Here is a 20,674-nt window from a genome sequence, read left to right on the forward strand (position 1 = left end):
TGTATCGGGATTTAGTAGTGGGGACCGCAAAAGATCCGCTGGTTGAGCGGCTGCACATGTCGAGGGAGGAGGTCCTCTCTCAGTGGAATTGGGCGCCAGCCAGTAGCTTTCTAAATAATTCAGAGTTTTCAATCACATGGAGGCTAGTCCGGAATGCGCTGCCACTTTTCGGCGTACTAGCCGGATTCTGCAGAGAGGATGAATACGTTCCTTTCTGCCCCCGCTGCGAGGAAGACGAAGATGAAACGAGGGAGCATGCCTTTTTTCTTTGCAGCGGAGTTCGGAGGCTCTGGGAGTACGTCGGAAGGGTAACGGCTCGCATCGACCCCGAGCGGTTGGTGCCACTTGATTTGGCGTACGTCGTCGACAACATGGATCCGCCGTTTACTGGGGAGAGACGATTGGTGTTTCTAGCGATCCTAGCAGTAGCTAGATTAGTAACGTGGATTTCACGTCTTGAGATTGTCCATGAGGAGCAATCTGTTTCGGATCGGGATCTGGTTGGTCGCTTTAAACATCAACTTAAAGTAAAGATCAGATGCGATTGGAAAAGATTGCACCGCATGGACTTTGATAGGAGATGGGTGCACAACACTAGTTTGTGCATCCGACGAGGCGCTAGGTTTAAGTTTGTTTTCCCACCCTAGTGGTATCTGTCAGGCGGTGCTAAGGTTCTACGGAACCCAGCCCCAAACAAAGTAACAGAGTAGGGATAGTTAGGTCCTAACCACCACGAGTGGAAAATTCTTTATTAGATACTAGACTAGGGCAAGTATGAAAGTTGATCCCGTCCCTGAATTTATTTTTATCGGCAATAGGAGAGCTTCCAAAAGATGCCCAGTCCACCCTTTGTTTTGTCCCCGGTCTGTTTGCCCCTATACGTACATTTATCTTGGAAGACGCCGTCCAGTCCTGATGTTACCCATCCCTATCTAATTTATTTTCAAATATCGTCCCTAGGTCCCCCACTCCCCACTAGGGAACGACCTGCTTGCTTTCGACCTTCGGGACCGAAAGACAGTAGGCGCTCCATATTTAGAAATAGGTTGGGGGGATCCATTACTAACCCGACCCCATAGGCATTTTGTTAATTTGTTTTTTCTTTTCTTTTTGGGTGTATCTTAGTTTGCCCCCCTCCCCATCATCTCATCCCTCATTTTTAGAAAAAATTTTATTTCCAAAATCATATTTTCTTTTTTGTTTGTACATATGATTTTGTTTTGTTGAATAAAAACATTTATTTCTTTCAGTTAAAAACGCCAAAGCCATACGCTGGGGAGATTTTAAGTAGATAAACTCCATGGTAAGAATGATAATATAAAAAATAGTGTCTTAGCATAGGAATTTTAATAAAGTCTTCAAAGACCTAGCATAGTTTAGAATGACCCTCGACCCCCCTTTCCCCCTACTGGCTTCATGCCTAAGTGTCTCTGGACCCCAAATGAGGGCCTGGCAGTAGATAATGCCAGGTCCGGGGCAGAACACTAAATAAATGGCTTGGTTCTCATGCGAAGCTCCTTTAACTGTTCACGTTTTCTATTCTTTTTTCAGATTGTTCAGTGTCTGGACCCGACTTAAGCAGCCGGCAGGACTAGAGGTTACCCACGTACCCTTTTGTGGTGAAGGCCCTCTAGCTTCCAAATCGGCGGGTCGGGGAAGGGCACTGGGCCAACAAATCAAGAGGCAGGCCTCTGCCTCTAACACCATGGGGGACGCCCCTGGTGTTGTGCCGAGAAGGGGGGGTGTCACATCCGGTGACACCCCAGTGCCGAGAAGGGGGGGTGTCACATCCGGTGACACCCCAGTGCCGAGAAGGGGGGGTGTCACATCCGGTGACACCCCAGTGCCGAGAAGGGGGGGTGTCACACCCGGTGACACCCCAGTGCCGAGAAGGGGGGGTGTCACACCCGGTGACACCCCAGTGCCGAGAAGGGGGGGTGTCACACCCGGTGACACCCCAGTGCCGAGAAGGGGGAGCGTCACATTCGGTGACGTTCCAGTGCCGTTGACGGGTAACGTCACAATGCCGTCGAGTGACGTTACAGTGCCGCTGTCGGGGGAGACCACGCCCAATGGAATCCCAGTGCCGTCGAGAGATACCACACCCGGTGGAGTCTCAGTGCCGTCGTCGTTGTCAGGGGATGCCACACCCAGTGAAATCCCACTATCACCTGCAGCGTTCATGGTAGAAATAGAGTCTCTAGCCGCGGGGTATTCACCATCACCTCCTGTATACCTAGTAGAGGGAAAAGACTCTAGGCCCGGGGGCGCTGAACCAAGGGAAGACAGCGACACAGATTTTCTCAACCCATGGGCAGTTGTCGGGGGAAAACCACGGACACGGGAAGAGAAAAGAGCAATCAAGACAGGCTGGGCCATACCTCAAAGGCCCATCAGGAAGTCGCGCCCTTCCGCAGAAGGAACGAACAGAGCGGTCAGGTCGGCGGACAACAGCCCGAAGAAGAGGGAACCAGCATTGAGGAGATGGAACTCTCTTGAGTTAGAGAAACCAACTACATGGCAACCTATGACTCACGAGAAGAAGCAGAATCCGGGGAAAAGCCCAGAAGCAAGACCGGAGAAGACGGGCCCAGGAAAAAGTCCGGAAGAAGGAAGCAGCTGGGGACCAAATCAAACAAGTCCAGAGAAGACCTGGGGCCCGAAGGAGCAAAAGAGCCCGGAAGCATACAGAAGACTCTTCCAGGAAAAGTACCGGCACCTCACGGACGGAAACGAAATCAAGCCAGTCCCAGGGAAGCTCGAAAGCCTCAGAAGAAGAATTGTGTCCCTGGTGACTTTCGATGAAAAACAGAAGGGGCTCACCGGATTGAGCAAGGAAAAAATGATAAGCTTGTTGGTGGAAACAAACATCCCAGCAACTTATATAGTGCGTAGAAGTTACGCAATGTGGGATGTCCTGCTACCCACAGAAGAAGACGCCATCAGAACATCGAAGAGCGACACAATATGGAAGGGGATCCGGTGTAAGCCAGAATACCTGGAAAAAAGACGAACAACGGTGACCATTCTGGGAGTCCCATGGTGTTTCGAAGAGGAGCAGGTCGGAGCCATCTTATCACAATATGGGGACGTGGAGGCAGTGACGGCAGCGCGAGGCCCCAAAAATATAATGACCGGAGATTATAAGCTCAAGATGAGGATCAACAGAGCTGGCTTCAACGCAATCCCCGCCCAACTGACATGGGAGAAATGGACAATGTCCATAATCGTCGAAGGCAGAAGGCCACACTGTTGGAGCTGTAGGATGCCGGGCCACATGGCAAAGTTCTGCCCGAAGAGGGATCCTGTGCCCCCACCGACAGCGGTGCCCCCGGTGAAAGTGACGGAAAAAGCAGTCACTCCAACAGCAGAGACACCAAGCAGCTGGAGTACTGTGGCCAAGAAGGGAAAGCAGAAGACAGTGGCCCCGGAAAAGCCAAAAGACCAGAAGCAGAAGGAAGAGAAGTCGGGAGTGAAACGAAAGTTGGCCCCCGAATCAGAAGAGGAAGAAGAAGAAAAGAAGACGGAAAATAGAAGCCTGGCAGCCACAAACAAGAAGGTTAAGGAAGACCAGGAAGACGACGACGAAGAAGACCAAGAAAACCCTGCCCAACCGTCAGACCCCATGGATGAGCAGAATACCCCTCCCCCTACCACTACTACTCCTACTACCAACGAGGAGACCTCTGAAGCCCAAACTTCCGAAGACGTAGAAGCCGGGTCCTCAGAGGACATGGAAGCAGAAGAGAACAAAGAGACGATCAGCACCACCACCACCCCGGTAGCCCCGATCCGGACTGAACGAACACGGAAGAGGCCCTTCCTACCCGGGGAGAGGATATGCGAGGTGGATGTGAGCCAGGGACCGGTGGACCTCAGCGCAGGCCAGAAGAAGCACGTCAAAAAGCTGGAAAAGCTCACCGAAGTGGACGGGAAGGAAGTGGAGAGGCCAACCAACTTCAGTGAAGCACCGATGCTCATCACGTTCCTGAGAAAGGAGAAGGGGGCCAGAGTAAAGGCATTATGGAGGATGGTTGCCGAAGCGAAACTGGCTTTTCCGGGGCTGAAGATTGTGGACGAGGAGCACCCGTCCTTGATGCAAATAGCAGTCAAGTGCGAAGGGAGGGTCCCCATTTATGTTCACCCATCCCTTTATAGAGCCTTGAAAATAACCTTTCCCTTAGACGTGGGGGGACTGGTCCGAGGAGGTCAGTTCACAACAGAGTTGCTAACTGGCAGCATCGGTCAGTCTTTCGGCGTTCTAACACCCGAGGACTTTAGACCCGCTTTTGAGGGATACTTCTAGTTAGGGAAATTATGGCAAACTTGAACCTAGCTAGTTTAAATGCGAGGGGCATGAGATCTCGAAGCAAGGCTGCTCGCGTGCTGAGGGATCTCATAGCCCTGGAGGTAGATATAGCTACAATTCAGGAGACCCACTTTGTTGGGCCCGGGGATTGCAGTGTGCTGGTGAACGACTTTGACGTTTATTCAGCATACGGCAATTCCTTTAGCCGTGGGGTTTCTGTGTTAGTGAGTCGCACCCTAGGTGCGGCGGTTACTGTAGTTCACGCGTGCGCTCATGGAAGGCTGGTCGTGGTCGATGTTGCCGTTAAAAGCAGTAAGTTCCGGATTTTGGCAGTTTACGCGCCCAATATCGCTGGGGAGAGGGTTTCCTTTTTTCGGCAGGTGGAGGTGTTCCTTTCGGCGGGTCCGGAGCGAGTAGTTTTAATGGGGGACTGGAATGCCATCCTGGACCCCAAGATAGATAAGGTCGGGGGGAATAGAGGGTCGGATCGGTGTGAAAGCAGCCTGTCTGACCTGATGGTCTCGTGCGATCTTGTCGACAGGTTCCGTCTGGATCACCCAGGGAGGGAGATGTGGACGTGGCAAAGTAGCGTGGCCGCCTGTCCAAGTACCTACTTGGACAGGATGTTAATTAGAAGAGGCGACATAGATTTCTTATCGTGTCCCACGTTCCACTGGCTAGGTCATTCGGACCATAAATTAGTAATGGCCCGTTTGAGATTAGGTAATAGGCCTAGGTTGGCTGGCTACTGGAAGTTGAACGCCTCCTTGTTGGAGATGAACGACTTTCGGGAACAGCTGACAATACTAATTCAGCGGGAGTTAGTGGGGGCGGTTACCGGGAGTAGCTGGTGGGTTAGACTTAAGGCTACCATTAGGCTCTTTTGTGTCCAATACAGCCAACGCCTCGCGTTAACTAGGGCACGGACCAAAAGGCAGCTAGAAGATAGATTGACCCGGGCGGTGGCTGGTGGGGATCCCCTAGAGATAAACATAGTTAAGGGGGACCTTCAGCGCTTGGCTAGCGAGCGTTACGAAGGGCAAGTAGTTAGGGCTAGGTTAAAAAGAGTCTCTAACGAAGCCGTGAACGTTGACGCTGTTGAGCGTAAGGCTGCCTTAAGACGTGGTTCAGACGGGTACATTCGGAAGGTGAAAAACCTGGAAGGACATACCCTCGTATCGACTCGAGAGATTTGCAATGGGTTTCGTCAACATTTGAAGGAACGCTTTACCCAACTACCCAGACTCCGCGGCCAGGAGTTTGGCAGCTATTTAGCCGGCTCGCCCCGCCTTACTGCGGACCGAGCAGCTAGCTGTGATGGGGTGGTTACAGAGCGTGAAGTCATTACTGCGTTGAAGCAGGTTGGCCAGAACAGATCTCCAGGGCTCGATGGTCTGCCCTACGAATTGTATTTGAGGCTGTCGCCCATGTTTGTTCCTCTTCTGACGGGTGTGTTTAACCACTGGTTTTCCCAGGGATCCATCCCTGGGCAGGTAACCAAAGGAATGGTCACACTACTGAAGAAGAAAGAGCGGCATGGTGGGGAGGACTTAGATGATTACAGGCCCATCACTCTGCTAAACACAGAGTTGAAGATTTTGGCCCGCGTTCTTGCAAACCGACTGCAGGTTGTCATCGGTGATTTGGTCGAACCGGATCAGACTTGTTCTGTGAAGGGGAGAACGATTAAAGACAACTTGCACTTGGTGCGCACGATCATAGAGGGGGTAGAAGACGACACAGGAGCCGCGCTGATCAATTTAGATCAGTCCAAAGCTTTCGATAGGGTCGACCATGGTTTCTTGGAGTCTGTTTTGGAGACCGCCGGTTTTGGTCCGGACTTCCGCAAGTGGATTTCCGTTTTGTATCGTGACCCCACGGTAGCGGTACAAGTAAATGGTAGGTTGTCGGAGTCCTTTGGGGTCTCTCGGTCGGTGCGCCAGGGGTGTCCGCTGTCGCCTCTGCTTTATGTCCTGGCGTTGGAGCCCTTCCTTCGCAAGTTAAGGGACGAGACGACGAGACCAGTCCTACGCGGGATAGCTCTACCTGGCGGCCGATTTGCCAGGGTTTCCGCGTACGCCGATGACGTCACCGTTTATGTAGGGCGAAGGATCGATATTAAAGCGGTGATAGAGGCGGTCGATGAGTATGAACGTGTTACAGGGGCCATAGTCAACCGCAGCAAGTCCGTTGGCCTGCGGTTGGGCACTTGGACCGGGGTAAACTCGCTTCCAGGTGAGTTCGGCTGGACAGATGGCCCGGTAAAGATTCTTGGAATCTGGTTCGGGCCTGGGCTCCAGCTGGACAAAAATTGGTCGGAGGTACAGACAAAGGTCGAATCGTCAGTGGGGACTTGGATTCGCAGGGGTTTGTCCCTGAAGGGTCGTGCGGAGGCGTGCCAAACTTACGTCTTTCCGTTGATCCTTTACCACTTGTCAGTACTTCCTCTGCCTGCGGACCGCTGTAAGGCTTTGGAGCGACTCCTTTTCAGACTCCTCTGGAAAGGGGGAAAGCCGTATGTCCGTAGACAGGTCTGTACACAGAAACTCAGCGATGGAGGCTTGGGAATGCCTGACTTGTTAAGTCATAAGCACGCCGAAAGATTGGCGTTCCTAAGTCGGACACTGCTTGAGGAATTGCACTGGGTACCAGTTGTGGAGCACGCTTTCCCACAGCTCGTGCCCTCCCCTGCCGCCGAAGGTCGCAGAAGACCGGCGGGGGAACGGCGGTTCCTCTCCGAATGCCGAGCCGCCCTTAGGGCATTGCCGGGGTCCAGTGACCTTGCACGGCCTAGGAGGAGACTGTATCGGGATTTAGTAGTGGGGACCGCAAAAGATCCGCTGGTTGAGCGGCTGCACATGTCGAGGGAGGAGGTCCTCTCTCAGTGGAATTGGGCGCCAGCCAGTAGCTTTCTAAATAATTCAGAGTTTTCAATCACATGGAGGCTAGTCCGGAATGCGCTGCCACTTTTCGGCGTACTAGCCGGATTCTGCAGAGAGGATGAATACGTTCCTTTCTGCCCCCGCTGCGAGGAAGACGAAGATGAAACGAGGGAGCATGCCTTTTTTCTTTGCAGCGGAGTTCGGAGGCTCTGGGAGTACGTCGGAAGGGTAACGGCTCGCATCGACCCCGAGCGGTTGGTGCCACTTGATTTGGCGTACGTCGTCGACAACATGGATCCGCCGTTTACTGGGGAGAGACGATTGGTGTTTCTAGCGATCCTAGCAGTAGCTAGATTAGTAACGTGGATTTCACGTCTTGAGATTGTCCATGAGGAGCAATCTGTTTCGGATCGGGATCTGGTTGGTCGCTTTAAACATCAACTTAAAGTAAAGATCAGATGCGATTGGAAAAGATTGCACCGCATGGACTTTGATAGGAGATGGGTGCACAACACTAGTTTGTGCATCCGACGAGGCGCTAGGTTTAAGTTTGTTTTCCCACCCTAGTGGTATCTGTCAGGCGGTGCTAAGGTTCTACGGAACCCAGCCCCAAACAAAGTAACAGAGTAGGGATAGTTAGGTCCTAACCACCACGAGTGGAAAATTCTTTATTAGATACTAGACTAGGGCAAGTATGAAAGTTGATCCCGTCCCTGAATTTATTTTTATCGGCAATAGGAGAGCTTCCAAAAGATGCCCAGTCCACCCTTTGTTTTGTCCCCGGTCTGTTTGCCCCTATACGTACATTTATCTTGGAAGACGCCGTCCAGTCCTGATGTTACCCATCCCTATCTAATTTATTTTCAAATATCGTCCCTAGGTCCCCCACTCCCCACTAGGGAACGACCTGCTTGCTTTCGACCTTCGGGACCGAAAGACAGTAGGCGCTCCATATTTAGAAATAGGTTGGGGGGATCCATTACTAACCCGACCCCATAGGCATTTTGTTAATTTGTTTTTTCTTTTCTTTTTGGGTGTATCTTAGTTTGCCCCCCTCCCCATCATCTCATCCCTCATTTTTAGAAAAAATTTTATTTCCAAAATCATCTTTTCTTTTTGTTTGTACATATGATTTTGTTTTGTTGAATAAAAACATTTATTTCTTTCAGTTAAAAACGCCAAAGCCATACGCTGGGGAGATTTTAAGTAGATAAACTCCATGGTAAGAATGATAATATAAAAAATAGTGTCTTAGCATAGGGATTTTAATAAAGTCTTCAAAGACCTAGCATAGTTTAGAATGACCCTCGACCCCCCTTTCCCCCTACTGGCTTCATGCCTAAGTGTCTCTGGACCCCAAATGAGGGCCTGGCAGTAGATAATGCCAGGTCCGGGGCAGAACACTAAATAAATGGCTTGGTTCTCATGCGAAGCTCCTTTAACTGTTCACGTTTTCTATTCTTTTTTCAGATTGTTCAGTGTCTGGAACCGACTTAAGCAGCCGGCAGGACTAGAGGTTACCCACGTACCCTTTTGTGGTGAAGGCCCTCTAGCTTCCAAATCGGCGGGTCGGGGAAGGGCACTGGGCCAACAAATCAAGAGGCAGGCCTCTGCCTCTAACACCATGGGGGACGCCCCTGGTGTTGTGCCGAGAAGGGGGGGTGTCACATCCGGTGACACCCCAGTGCCGAGAAGGGGGGGTGTCACACCCGGTGACACCCCAGTGCCGAGAAGGGGGGGTGTCACACCCGGTGACACCCCAGTGCCGAGAAGGGGGGGTGTCACACCCGGTGACACCCCAGTGCCGAGAAGGGGGGGTGTCACACCCGGTGACACCCCAGTGCCGAGAAGGGGGAGCGTCACATTCGGTGACGTTCCAGTGCCGTTGACGGGTAACGTCACAATGCCGTCGAGTGACGTTACAGTGCCGCTGTCGGGGGAGACCACGCCCAGTGGAATCCCAGTGCCGTCGAGAGATACCACACCCGGTGGAGTCTCAGTGCCGTCGTCGTTGTCAGGGGATGCCACACCCAGTGAAATCCCACTATCACCTGCAGCGTTCATGGTAGAAATAGAGTCTCTAGCCGCGGGGTATTCACCATCACCTCCTGTATACCTAGTAGAGGGAAAACACTCTAGGCCCGGGGGCGCTGAACCAAGGGACGACAGCGATACAGATTTTCTCAACCCATGGGCAGTTGTCGGGGGAAAACCACGGACACGGGAAGAGAAAAGAGCAATCAAGACAGGCTGGGCCATACCTCAAAGGCCCATCAGGAAATCACACCCTTCCACAGAAGGAACGAACAGAGCGGTCAAGTCGGCAAACAACAGCCCGAAGAAGAGGGAACCAGCTTTGAGGAGATGGAACTCTCTGGAGTTTGAGAAACCTACTGCACGGCAACCTATGACTCACGAGAAGAAGCAGAATCCGGGAAAAAGCCCAGAAGCAAGACCGGAGAAGACGGGCCCAGGAAAAAGTCCGGAAGAAGGAAGCAGCTGGGGACCAAATCAAACAAGTCCAGAGAAGACCTGGGGCCCGAAGGAGCAAAAGAGCCCGGAAGCATACAGAAGACTCTTCCAGGAAAAGTACCGGCACCTCACGGACGGAAACGAAATCAAGCCAGTCCCAGGGAAGCTCGAAAGCCTCAGAAGAAGAATTGTGTCCCTGGTGACTTTCGATGAAAAACAGAAGGGGCTCACCGGATTGAGCAAGGAAAAAATGATAAGCTTGTTGGTGGAAACAAACATCCCAGCAACTTATATAGTGCGTAGAAGTTACGCAATGTGGGATGTCCTGCTACCCACAGAAGAGGACGCCATCAGAACATCGAAGAGCGACACAATATGGAAGGGGATCCGGTGTAAGCCAGAATACCTGGAAAAAAGACGAACAACGGTGACCATTCTGGGAGTCCCATGGTGTTTCGAAGAGGAGCAGGTCGGAGCCATCTTATCACAATATGGGGACGTGGAGGCAGTGACGGCAGCGCGAGGCCCCAAAAATATAATGACCGGAGATTATAAGCTCAAGATGAGGATCAACAGAGCTGGCTTCAACGCAATCCCCGCCCAACTGACATGGGAGAAATGGACAATGTCCATAATCGTCGAAGGCAGAAGGCCACACTGTTGGAGCTGTAGGATGCCGGGCCACATGGCAAAGTTCTGCCCGAAGAGGGATCCTGTGCCCCCACCGACAGCGGTGCCCCCGGTGAAAGTGACGGAAAAAGCAGTCACTCCAACAGCAGAGACACCAAGCAGCTGGAGTACTGTGGCCAAGAAGGGAAAGCAGAAGACAGTGGCCCCGGAAAAGCCAAAAGACCAGAAGTAGAAGGAAGAGAAGTCGGGAGTGAAACGAAAGTTGGCCCCCGAATCAGAAGAGGAAGAAGAAGAAAAGAAGACGGAAAATAGAAGCCTGGCAGCCACAAACAAGAAGGTTAAGGAAGACCAGGAAGACGACGACGAAGAAGACCAAGAAAACCCTGCCCAACCGTCAGACCCCATGGATGAGCAGAATACCCCTCCCCCTACCACTACTACTCCTACTACCAACGAGGAGACCTCTGAAGCCCAAACTTCCGAAGACGTAGAAGCCGGGTCCTCAGAGGACATGGAAGCAGAAGAGAACAAAGAGACGATCAGCACCACCACCACCCCGGTAGCCCCGATCCGGACTGAACGAACACGGAAGAGGCCCTTCCTACCCGGGGAGAGGATATGCGAGGTGGATGTGAGCCAGGGACCGGTGGACCTCAGCGCAGGCCAGAAGAAGCACGTCAAAAAGCTGGAAAAGCTCACCGAAGTGGACGGGAAGGAAGTGGAGAGGCCAACCAACTTCAGTGAAGCACCGATGCTCATCACGTTCCTGAGAAAGGAGAAGGGGGCCAGAGTAAAGGCATTATGGAGGATGGTTGCCGAAGCGAAACTGGCTTTTCCGGGGCTGAAGATTGTGGACGAGGAGCACCCGTCCTTGATGCAAATAGCAGTCAAGTGCGAAGGGAGGGTCCCCATTTATGTTCACCCATCCCTTTATAGAGCCTTGAAAATAACCTTTCCCTTAGACGTGGGGGGACTGGTCCGAGGAGGTCAGTTCACAACAGAGTTGCTAACTGGCAGCATCGGTCAGTCTTTCGGCGTTCTAACACCCGAGGACTTTAGACCCGCTTTTGAGGGATACTTCTAGTTAGGGAAATTATGGCAAGCTTGAACCTAGCTAGTTTAAATGCGAGGGGCATGAGATCTCGAAGCAAGGCTGCTCGCGTGCTGAGGGATCTCATAGCCCTGGAGGTAGATATAGCTACAATTCAGGAGACCCACTTTGTTGGGCCCGGGGATTGCAGTGTGCTGGTGAACGACTTTGACGTTTATTCAGCATACGGCAATTCCTTTAGCCGTGGGGTTTCTGTGTTAGTGAGTCGCACCCTAGGTGCGGCGGTTACTGTAGTTCACGCGTGCGCTCATGGAAGGCTGGTCGTGGTCGATGTTGCCGTTAAAAGCAGTAAGTTCCGGATTTTGGCAGTTTACGCGCCCAATATCGCTGGGGAGAGGGTTTCCTTTTTTCGGCAGGTGGAGGTGTTCCTTTCGGCGGGTCCGGAGCGAGTAGTTTTAATGGGGGACTGGAATGCCATCCTGGACCCCAAGATAGATAAGGTCGGGGGGAATAGAGGGTCGGATCGGTGTGAAAGCAGCCTGTCTGACCTGATGGTCTCGTGCGATCTTGTCGACAGGTTCCGTCTGGATCACCCAGGGAGGGAGATGTGGACGTGGCAAAGTAGCGTGGCCGCCTGTCCAAGTACCTACTTGGACAGGATGTTAATTAGAAGAGGCGACATAGATTTCTTATCGTGTCCCACGTTCCACTGGCTAGGTCATTCGGACCATAAATTAGTAATGGCCCGTTTGAGATTAGGTAATAGGCCTAGGTTGGCTGGCTACTGGAAGTTGAACGCCTCCTTGTTGGAGATGAACGACTTTCGGGAACAGCTGACAATACTAATTCAGCGGGAGTTAGTGGGGGCGGTTACCGGGAGTAGCTGGTGGGTTAGACTTAAGGCTACCATTAGGCTCTTTTGTGTCCAATACAGCCAACGCCTCGCGTTAACTAGGGCACGGACCAAAAGGCAGCTAGAAGATAGATTGACCCGGGCGGTGGCTGGTGGGGATCCCCTAGAGATAAACATAGTTAAGGGGGACCTTCAGCGCTTGGCTAGCGAGCGTTACGAAGGGCAAGTAGTTAGGGCTAGGTTAAAAAGAGTCTCTAACGAAGCCGTGAACGTTGACGCTGTTGAGCGTAAGGCTGCCTTAAGACGTGGTTCAGACGGGTACATTCGGAAGGTGAAAAACCTGGAAGGACATACCCTCGTATCGACTCGAGAGATTTGCAATGGGTTTCGTCAACATTTGAAGGAACGCTTTACCCAACTACCCAGACTCCGCGGCCAGGAGTTTGGCAGCTATTTAGCCGGCTCGCCCCGCCTTACTGCGGACCGAGCAGCTAGCTGTGATGGGGTGGTTACAGAGCGTGAAGTCATTACTGCGTTGAAGCAGGTTGGCCAGAACAGATCTCCAGGGCTCGATGGTCTGCCCTACGAATTGTATTTGAGGCTGTCGCCCATGTTTGTTCCTCTTCTGACGGGTGTGTTTAACCACTGGTTTTCCCAGGGATCCATCCCTGGGCAGGTAACCAAAGGAGTGGTCGCACTACTGAAGAAGAAAGAGCGGCATGGTGGGGAGGACTTAGATGATTACAGGCCCATCACTCTGCTAAACACAGAGTTGAAGATTTTGGCCCGCGTTCTTGCAAACCGACTGCAGGTTGTCATCGGTGATTTGGTCGAACCGGATCAGACTTGTTCTGTGAAGGGGAGAACGATTAAAGACAACTTGCACTTGGTGCGCACGATCATAGAGGGGGTAGAAGACGACACAGGAGCCGCGCTGATCAATTTAGATCAGTCCAAAGCTTTCGATAGGGTCGACCATGGTTTCTTGGAGTCTGTTTTGGAGACCGCCGGTTTTGGTCCGGACTTCCGCAAGTGGATTTCCGTTTTGTATCGTGACCCCACGGTAGCGGTACAAGTAAATGGTAGGTTGTCGGAGTCCTTTGGGGTCTCTCGGTCGGTGCGCCAGGGGTGTCCGCTGTCGCCTCTGCTTTATGTCCTGGCGTTGGAGCCCTTCCTTCGCAAGTTAAGGGACGAGACGACGAGACCAGTCCTGCGCGGGATAGCTCTACCTGGCGGCCGATTTGCCAGGGTTTCCGCGTACGCCGATGACGTCACCGTTTATGTAGGGCGAAGGATCGATATTAAAGCGGTGATAGAGGCGGTCGATGAGTATGAACGTGTTACAGGGGCCATAGTCAACCGCAGCAAGTCCGTTGGCCTGCGGTTGGGCACTTGGACCGGGGTAAACTCGCTTCCAGGTGAGTTCGGCTGGACAGATGGCCCGGTAAAGATTCTTGGAATCTGGTTCGGGCCTGGGCTCCAGCTGGACAAAAATTGGTCGGAGGTGCAGACAAAGGTCGAATCGTCAGTGGGGACTTGGATTCGCAGGGGTTTGTCCCTGAAGGGTCGTGCGGAGGCGTGCCAAACTTACGTCTTTCCGTTGATCCTTTACCACTTGTCAGTACTTCCTCTGCCTGCGGACCGCTGTAAGGCTTTGGAGCGACTCCTTTTCAGACTCCTCTGGAAAGGGGGAAAGCCGTATGTCCGTAGACAGGTCTGTACACAGAAACTCAGCGATGGAGGCTTGGGAATGCCTGACTTGTTAAGTCATAAGCACGCCGAAAGATTGGCGTTCCTAAGTCGGACACTGCTTGAGGAATTGCACTGGGTACCAGTTGTGGAGCACGCTTTCCCACAGCTCATACCCTCCCCTGCCGCCGAAGGTCGCAGAAGACCGGCGGGGGAACGGCGGTTCCTCTCCGAATGCCGAGCCGCCCTTAGGGCATTGCCGGGGTCCAGTGACCTTGCACGGCCTAGGAGGAGACTGTATCGGGATTTAGTAGTGGGGACCGCAAAAGATCCGCTGGTTGAGCGGCTGCACATGTCGAGGGAGGAGGTCCTCTCTCAGTGGAATTGGGCGCCAGCCAGTAGCTTTCTAAATAATTCAGAGTTTTAAATCACATGGAGGCTAGTCCGGAATGCGCTGCCACTTTTTGGCGTACTAGCCAGAGACTGCAGAGAGGATGAATACGTTCCTTTCTGCCCCCGCTGCGAGGAAGACGAAGATGAAACGAGGGAGCATGCCTTTTTTCTTTGCAGCGGAGTTCGGAGGCTCTGGGAGTACGTCGGAAGGGTAACGGCTCGCATCGACCCCGAGCGGTTGGTGCCACTTGATTTGGCGTACGTCGTCGACAACATGGATCCGCCGTTTACTGGGGAGAGACGATTGGTGTTTCTAGCGATCCTAGCAGTAGCTAGATTAGTAACGTGGATTTCACGTCTTGAAATTGTCCATGAGGAGCAATCTGTTTCGGATCGGGATCTGGTTGGTCGCTTTAAACATCAACTTAAAGTAAAGATCAGATGCGATTGGAAAAGATTGCACCGCATGGACTTTGATAGGAGATGGGTGCACAACACTAGTTTGTGCATCCGACGAGGCGCTAGGTTTAAGTTTGTTTTCCCACCCTAGTGGTATCTGTCAGGCGGTGCTAAGGTTCTACGGAACCCAGCCCCAAACAAAGTAACAGAGTAGGGATAGTTAGGTCCTAACCACCACGAGTGGAAAATTCTTTATTAGATACTAGACTAGGGCAAGTATGAAAGTTGATCCCGTCCCTGAATTTATTTTTATCGGCAATAGGAGAGCTTCCAAAAGATGCCCAGTCCACCCTTTGTTTTGTCCCCGGTCTGTTTGCCCCTATACGTACATTTATCTTGGAAGACGCCGTCCAGTCCTGATGTTACCCATCCCTATCTAATTTATTTTCAAATATCGTCCCTAGGTCCCCCACTCCCCACTAGGGAACGACCTGCTTGCTTTCGACCTTCGGGACCGAAAGACAGTAGGCGCTCCATATTTAGAAATAGGTTGGGGGGATCCATTACTAACCCGACCCCATAGGCATTTTGTTAATTTGTTTTTTCTTTTCTTTTTGGGTGTATCTTAGTTTGCCCCCCTCCCCATCATCTCATCCCTCATTTTTAGAAAAAATTTTATTTCCAAAATCATCTTTTCCTTTTGTTTGTACATATGATTTTGTTTTGTTGAATAAAAACATTTATTTCTTTCAGTTAAAAACGCCAAAGCCATACGCTGGGGAGATTTTAAGTAGATAAACTCCATGGTAAGAATGATAATATAAAAAATAGTGTCTTAGCATAGGGATTTTAATAAAGTCTTCAAAGACCTAGCATAGTTTAGAATGACCCTCGACCCCCCTTTCCCCCTACTGGCTTCATGCCTAAGTGTCTCTGGACCCCAAATGAGGGCCTGGCAGTAGATAATGCCAGGTCCGGGGCAGAACACTAAATAAATGGCTTGGTTCTCATGCGAAGCTCCTTTAACTGTTCACGTTTTCTATTCTTTTTTCAGATTGTTCGGTGTCTGGAACCGACTTAAGCAGCCGGCAGGACTAGAGGTTACCCACGTACCCTTTTGTGGTGAAGGCCCTCTAGCTTCCAAATCGGCGGGTCGGGGAAGGGCACTGGGCCAACAAATCAAGAGGCAGGCCTCTGCCTCTAACACCATGGGGGACGCCCCTGGTGTTGTGCCGAGAAGGGGGGGTGTCACATCCGGTGACACCCCAGTGCCGAGAAGGGGGGGGTGTCACACCCGGTGACACCCCAGTGCCGAGAAGGGGGGGTGTCACACCCGGTGACACCCCAGTGCCGAGAAGGGGGGGTGTCACACCCGGTGACACCCCAGTGCCGAGAAGGGGGGGTGTCACACCCGGTGACACCCCAGTGCCGAGAAGGGGGAGCGTCACATTCGGTGACGTTCCAGTGCCGTTGACGGGTAACGTCACAATGCCGTCGAGTGACGTTACAGTGCCGCTGTCGGGGGAGACCACGCCCAGTGGAATCCCAGTGCCGTCGTTGTCGAGAGACACCACACCCGGTGGAGTCTCAGTGCCGTCGTCGTTGTCAGGGGATGCCACACCCAGTGAAATCCCACTATCACCTGCAGCGTTCATGGTAGAAATAGAGTCTCTAGCCGCGGGGTATTCACCATCACCTCCTGTATACCTAGTAGAGGGAAAAGACTCTAGGCCCGGGGGCGCTGAACCAAGGGACGACAGCGACACAGATTTTCTCAACCCATGGGCAGTTGTCGGGGGAAAACCACGGACACGGGAAGAGAAAAGAGCAATCAAGACAGGCTGGGCCATACCTCAAAGGCCCATCAGGAAATCACACCCTTCCACAGAAGGAACGAACAGAGCGGTCAAGTCGGCAAACAACAGCCCGAAGAAGAGGGAACCAGCTTTGAGGAGATGGAACTCTCTTGAGTTTGAGAAACCTACTGCACGGCAACCCATGACTCACGAGAAGAAGCAGAATCCGGGGAAAAGCCCAGAAGCAAGACCGGAGAAGACGGGTCACGAGGGATCACAGCAGCAGAGCCCAGGAAAGAGTCCAGAAGCTGGAAGCAGCTGGGGACCAAATCAAACAAGTCCAGAGAAGACCTGGGGCCCGAAGGAGCAAAAGAGCCCGGAAGCATACCGAAGACTCTTCCAGGAAAAGTACCGGCACCTCACGGACGGAAATGAAATCAAGCCAGTCCCCGGGAAGCTCGAAAGCCTCAGAAGAAGAATTGTGTCCCTAGTGACTTTCGATGAAAAACAGAAGGGGCTCACCGGATTGAGCAAGGAGAAAATGATAAGCTTGTTGGTGGAAACAAACATCCCAGCAACTTACATAGTGCGTAGAAGTTACGCAATGTGGGATGTCCTGCTACCCACAGAAGAAGACGCCATCAGAACATCAAAAAGCGACACAATATGGAAGGGGATCCGGTGTAAGCCAGAATACCTGGAAAAAAGACGAACAACGGTGACCATTCTGGGAGTCCCATGGTGTTTCGAAGAGGAGCAGGTCGGAGCCATCTTATCACAATATGGGGACGTGGAGGCAGTGACGGCAGCGCGAGGCCCCAAAAATATAATGACCGGAGATTATAAGCTCAAGATGAGGGTCAACAGAGCTGGCTTCAACACAATCCCCGCCCAACTGACATGGGAGAAATGGACAATGTCCATAATCGTCGAAGGCAGAAGGCCACACTGTTGGAGCTGTAGGATGCCGGGCCACATGGCGAAGTTCTGCCCGAAGAGGGATCCAGTGCCCCCACCGACAGCGGTGCCCCCGGTGAAAGTGACGGAGAAAGCAGTCACACCAACAGCGGAGACACCAAGGAGCTGGAGTACTGTGGCCAAGAAGGGAAAGCAGAAGACAGTGGCCCCGGAAAAGCCAAAAGACCAGAAACAAAAGGAAGAGAAGTCGGGAGTGAAACGAAAGTTGGCCCCCGAATCAGAAGAGGAAGAAGAAGAAAAGAAGACGGAAAAAAGAAGCCTGGCAGCCACAAACAAGAAGGTTAAGGAAGACCAGGAAGACGACGACGAAGAAGACCAAGAAAACCCTGCCCAACCGTCAGACCCCATGGATGAGCAGAATACCCCTCCCCCTACCACTACTACTCCTACTACCAACGAGGAGACCTCTGAAGCCCAAACTTCCGAAGACGTAGAAGCCGGGTCCCCAGAGGACATGGAAGCAGAAGAGAACAAAGAGACGATCAGCACCACCACCACCCCGGTAGCCCCGATCCGGACTGAACGAACACGGAAGAGGCCTTTCTTACCCGGGGAGAGGATATGCGAGGTGGACGTGAGCCAGGGACCGGTGGACCTCAGCGCAGGCCAGAAGAAACACGTCCAAAAGCTGGAAAAGCTCACCGAAGTGGACGGGAAGGAAGTGGAGAGGCCAACCAACTTCAGTGAAGCACCGATGCTCATCACGTTCCTAAGAAAGGAGAAGGGGGCCAGAGTAAAAGCATTATGGAGGATGGTTGCCGAAGCGAAACTGGCTTTTCCGGGGCTGAAGATTGTGGATGAGGAGCACCCGTCCTTAATGCAAATAGCAGTCAAGTGCGAAGGGAGGGTCCCCATTTATGTTCACCCATCCCTTTATAGAGCCTTGAAAATAACCTTTCCCTTAGACGTGGGGGGACTGGTCCGAGGAGGTCAGTTCACAACAGAGTTGCTAACTGGCAGCATCGGTCAGTCTTTCGGCGTTCTAACACCCGAGGACTTTAGACCCGTTTTTGAGGGATACTTCTAGTTAGGGAAATTATGGCAAACTTGAACCTAGCTAGTTTAAATGCGAGGGGCATGAGATCTCGAAGCAAGGCTGCTCGCGTGCTGAGGGATCTCATAGCCCTGGAGGTAGATATAGCTACAATTCAGGAGACCCACTTTGTTGGGCCCGGGGATTGCAGTGTGCTGGTGAACGACTTTGACGTTTATTCAGCATACGGCAATTCCTTTAGCCGTGGGGTTTCTGTGTTAGTGAGTCGCACCCTAGGTGCGGCGGTTACTGTAGTTCACGCGTGCGCTCATGGAAGGCTGGTCGTGGTCGATGTTGCCGTTAAAAGCAGTAAGTTCCGGATTTTGGCAGTTTACGCGCCCAATATCGCTGGGGAGAGGGTTTCCTTTTTTCGGCAGGTGGAGGTGTTCCTTTCGGCGGGTCCGGAGCGAGTAGTTTTAATGGGGGACTGGAATGCCATCCTGGACCCCAAGATAGATAAGGTCGGGGGGAATAGAGGGTCGGATCGGTGTGAAAGCAGCCTGTCTGACCTGATGGCCTCGTGCGATCTTGTCGACAGGTTCCGTCTGGATCACCCAGGGAGGGAGATGTGGACGTGGCAAAGTAGCGTGGCCGCCTGTCCAAGTACCTACTTGGACAAGATGTTAATTAGAAGAGGCGACATAGATTTCTTATCGTGTCCCACGTTCCACTGGTTAGGTCATTCGGACCATAAATTAGTAATGGCCCGTTTGAGATTAGGTAATAGGCCTAGGTTGGCTGGCTACTGGAAGTTGAACGCCTCCTTGTTGGAGATGAACGACTTTCGGGAACAGCTGACAACACTAATTCAGCGGGAGTTAGTGGGGGCGGTTACCGGGAGTAGCTGGTGGGTGAGACTTAAGGCTACCATTAGGCTCTTTTGTGTCCAATACAGCCAACGCCTCGCGTTAACTAGGGCACGGACCAAAAGGCAGCTAGAAGATAGATTGACCCGGGCGGTGGCTGGTGGGGATCCCCTAGAGATAAACATAGTTAAGGGGGACCTTCAGCGCTTGGCTAGCGAGCGTTACGAAGGGCAAGTAGTTAGGGCTAGGTTAAAAAGAGTCTCTAACGAAGCCGTGAACGTTGACGCTGTTGAGCGTAAGGCTGCCTTAAGACGTGGTTCGGACGGGTACATTCGGAAGATGAAAAACCTGGAAGGACATACCCTCGTATCGACTCGGGAGATTTGCAGTGGGTTTCGTCAACATTTGAAGGAACGCTTTACCCAACTACCCAGACTCCGCGGCCAGGAGTTTGGCAGCTATTTAGCCGGCTCGCCCCGCCTTACTGCGGACCGAGCAGCTAGCTGTGATGGGGTGGTTACAGAGCGTGAAGTCATTACTGCGTTGAAGCAGGTTGGCCAGAACAGATCTCCAGGGCTCGATGGTCTGCCCTACGAATTGTATTTGAGGCTGTCGCCCATGTTTGTTCCTCTTCTGACGGGTGTGTTTAACCACTGGTTTTCCCAGGGATCCATCCCTGGGCAGGTAACCAAAGGAGTGGTCACACTACTGAAGAAGAAAGAGCGGCATGGTGGGGAGGACTTAGATGATTACAGGCCCATCACTCTGCTAAACACAGAGTTGAAGATTTTGGCCCGCGTTCTTGCAAACCGACTGCAGGTTGTCATCGGTGATTTGGTCGAACCGGATCAGACTTGTTCTGTGAAGGGGAGAACGATTAAAGACAACTTGCACTTGGTGCGCACGATCATAGAGGGGTTAGAAGACGACACAGGAGCCGCGCTGATCAATTTAGATCAGTCCAAAGCTTTCGATAGGGTCGACCATGGTTTCTTGGAGTCTGTTTTGGAGACCGCCGGTTTTGGTCCGGACTTCCGCAAGTGGATTTCCGTTTTGTATCGTGACCCCACGGTAGCGGTACAAGTAAATGGTAGGTTGTCGGAGTCCTTTGGGGTCTCTCGGTCGGTGCGCCAGGGGTGTCCGCTGTCGCCTCTGCTTTATGTCCTGGCGTTGGAGCCCTTCCTTCGCAAGTTAAGGGACGAGACGACGAGACCAGTCCTACGCGGGATAGCTCTACCTGGCGGCCGATTTGCCAGGGTTTCCGCGTACGCCGATGACGTCACCGTTTATGTAGGGCGAAGGATCGATATTAAAGCGGTGATAGAGGCGGTCGATGAGTATGAACGTGTTACAGGGGCCATAGTCAACCGCAGCAAGTCCGTT

The sequence above is a fragment of the Euprymna scolopes genome, chromosome 15, assembly GCF_053919585.1.
Source record: "Euprymna scolopes isolate OS-2025 chromosome 15, ASM5391958v1, whole genome shotgun sequence".
NCBI lineage: Eukaryota > Metazoa > Mollusca > Cephalopoda > Sepiida > Sepiolidae > Euprymna > Euprymna scolopes.